Consider the following 3,535-nt stretch of genomic DNA (forward strand, 5'->3'; position numbering starts at 1 on the left):
TATAGGTCTATTGGGTGGCGCTGTCCTAGAACACTTGGAGTCTGAAATAATTTAGCACTGGATTATATTTTGGTCAGGATTCCTACCACAGTGTGTAATGGTTCCCTTTTCTCCACATGCATGCCACCATTTGTAATCTTTTGTCTTTTTTTTTTTTTTTTTTTTTTTGACAGCACTGTGCAGCTTTATTAACTATTCAAGTACAGTAGCATCTGGGAAGATTGGGACAGAATTGGGATTTTTTTTTTTTTAAAGATTTTATTTATTTATTTGACAGAGAGAGAGCGAGCGAGAGCGAGAGCAGGAACACAAGCAGGGGGACTGGGAGAGCGAGAAGCAGGCTTCCTGCCGAGCAGGGAGCCCGATGTGGGACTAGATCCCAGGACCCTGGGATCATGACCTGAGCCGAAGGCAGACGCTTAACAACTGAGCCACCCAGACGCCCCAGAATTGGGATTTAAAAGTGAACAGATATTCAGCATCTAACAGTTTGAAAGAAGCCACTTACATACTCTTTTCACAAACATGTTTTCACAAAGCCAATACAGTACTAGCTGTTAACCCAGTACGCCAGGTGCACTGAAGTAGAAAAGATGCAACAAGAAAAAGTAGCTACATTAGAAAGACTTCAACACTTTAGAAAAAGAGTACAACACTTTCCGTGTCTCCCCTTTAGCCCCGAAAACAACATCATACAATCTGGATCTACCTATACAGTCCTACATCAGCTTCTAGAAGATTTGTCAGGAGGGCAAAAATAAAATGACACTGGCCAGTACAGTCTTTGGATATTTGGGCAGGGGAAGGGGAGAAAGTCAGCACTCAGAACAAATTAGTCAGCTTCAGTTTCATCAGCAGGATCTTTGGATTCTTTGTTCTTCCGCACTTCCTCAACGTGCTTGTCCTTCTCCCGCAAGCGCTCCAGTTTGGCAGCCATCTGGGCCTCTCGGTTCTTTTTGTTGGCCTCCATTTGTGGGTCAGCTTTTCTTCCGCCATCTTTCTGAAGTTGTTGTTCTCCTCTATGGCTTTCTGAAGCACCTCTTTCTCGTGCTCCCGCTTCTCTGCCAGCTGCTTCAAGACCTAGGCTTCGTGGGACTTGCGTCTTTCTTCTGCAGCTTCTAAAATCTTCTGAATTTCCTCCAGGGAAAGATCCTTCTTCTTAGGAGGGGAAAGGGGGAATTCTGTGACGGATTCTTTTGATCGAGGGCTGAGAATCCGCTCAAAAGTCTGGCCCGAGGCACGTTTCTCCAGTTCTTTCACCTGGATATCAGAAGAAGCCATGGTGAACAGAAGACAAGAGACTGGCAGTGTATTCTACACAATCCACTGGCAAGGAAAACCCTGCTCGGTCCAAGCCGCCTGGCCACACTCTGAGCACCCTCTTTTGTCTTTTTGATAATAATGATTCTAGCAGGTATGAAATGATATCTCATTGTGCTTTTAATTTGAATTTCTCCAATGAATAGTGATGTCGAGCATCTTTTTATGTACCTGTTGGCCTTTTGCATATCTTTTTTGGACAAATGTCTATTCAGGTCCTTTGCCCATCTTTTAATTGTTTTTTCTTTTTCTTTTCTTTCTTTTTTTGCTATTAAGTTGTATGAGTTCTTTTTATACTTTGGATATTAACCCCTTATCAGTTATATGGTTTGCAAATCTTTTTTCCCATTCCAAAGGTTGTCTTTTCACTTCGTTTATGGTTTCTTTTGCTGTGCAGCAGCTCTTTAGTTTGATGTAGTCATACTTGATTTTTTATTTTGTTACTTGTGCTTTAGGTGTCATATCCAAAAAATCATTACCAAGACTGTCAAGGGGCTTTGTTTCTATATTTTCTCCTAGGAGTTTCTTGGTTTCAGGTCTTACATTTAACTCTTTAATCCATTTTTGATTAATTTTTATAAGTGGTATAAATATGGGTCCCTTTCACTCTTTTACATGCAAATATCCAGTTATCCCAGCACCATTTATTAAAGAGCCTATCTTTTCTCCATTGAGTATTCTTGGTTTCCTTGTCAAATATTAGCTGACCATATATGCTTGGATTTATTTCAGGGCTCTCGATCTCTTCCATTGGCCTATTTGTCTGTTTTTATGCCAGTACCATACTGTTTTGATGACTATGACTTGAAGTCAGGAAGTGTGATGTCTCCTGCTTTGTTCTTCTTTCTCAGGATTTTTTTGGTTATTTGGGGTCTCTTTTGGTTCCACATAAATTTTAGGAGAGTTTTTCTACTTGTGTAAAAAATGCCATTGGATTCTTGAGAGGGACTGCTTTGAATCTATAGATGGCATTTGGCAGTATTGACATTTTAATAATATTAATTTTTCCAGTTCACACACTGGAATCTTTCCATTTATTTGTGTCATCTTCAATTTCTTTCATCAGTATCTTACACTTTTTAGAGTAGAGATCTTTCATCTCCTTAGTTAACTTTATTCCTAAGTATTTTATTGTTTTTGATGCCATGGTAAATGGGATGGGTTTCTTTATTTTTCAGAAAGTTCGTTGTTAGTATATAGAAACACTACTGATTTTGTATATTAATTTTGTATCTTACAACTTTAGTGAATTTATTAATTAGATCTAACCAAAATTTGGTTGAATCTTTAGGATTTTCTGCATACAAAATCATGTCATCTGAAAATAAAGATAATTTTACTCTTTCCTTTCTAATTCTGATGCCTTTTATGTATGTATGTATGTATGTATGTATGTATGTATTTATTTTGCTGGCTAATCTAGCTAGGACTTCTAGTACCATGCTGAATAGTAGTGGTGAGAGTAGGTACCTTTGTCTTGTTCCTGATCTTAGGAACAACCTAAGGCTGTCAGCCTTTCACCATTGACTATGATGTTAGCTGTGGACTTGTCATATATGACCTTATTATGTTGCCTAATTTGTTAAGAATTTTTTTTATCATGAATGGATGTTGATTTTTGCTAAATGCTATTTCTGTATCATATTGAAATGATCATATGATTCTTTTCTTTCATTCCATGTGATGTATCATAATGATTGATTTGCATTTATTGCATCCTTATATCCCCGAGATAGATCTCGCTTGATCATGGTGAATGACCCTTTTAGTGTGCTGCTGAATTTGGTTTGCTAGTATTTTTTTTTTTTTTTTAAGATTTTATTTATTTGACACAGAGAGAGAGAGATAGCGAGAGCAGGAACACAAGCAGGGGGAGTGAGAGAGGGAGAAGCAGGCTTCCCACCGAGCAGGGAGCCCGATGCGGGGCTTGATTCCAGGACCCTGGGATCATGACCTGAGCCGAAGGCAGACGCTTAATGACTGAGCCACCCAGGCGCCCCGGTTTGCTAGTATTTTATCGGGAATTTTTTCATCTGTATTCATCAGGGATATTGGCCTACAGTTTTCTTTTCTAGTAGTGTCCTTTTCTGGTTTTGGTATCAAGATAATGCTGGCCTCATAAAATGAGTTTGGGAATGTTCTCACCTCTTTGATTTTTTAAAGAATTTGAAAAGGACTGGTGTTAATTCTTCTTTAAATGTTTGATAAAATTCAT

General features: G+C 38.6%; 1 pseudogene; it reads right to left on the reverse strand.

The window, feature by feature from the left end:
- Positions 1-811: 811 nt before the first annotated feature.
- Positions 812-1,356, reverse strand: LOC110575527 (annotated as a pseudogene).
- Positions 1,357-3,535: the final 2,179 nt, after the last annotated feature.

The sequence above is a fragment of the Neomonachus schauinslandi genome, chromosome 2 (genome assembly GCF_002201575.2).
Source record: "Neomonachus schauinslandi chromosome 2, ASM220157v2, whole genome shotgun sequence".
In the NCBI taxonomy this organism is placed as follows: Eukaryota; Metazoa; Chordata; class Mammalia; order Carnivora; family Phocidae; genus Neomonachus; species Neomonachus schauinslandi.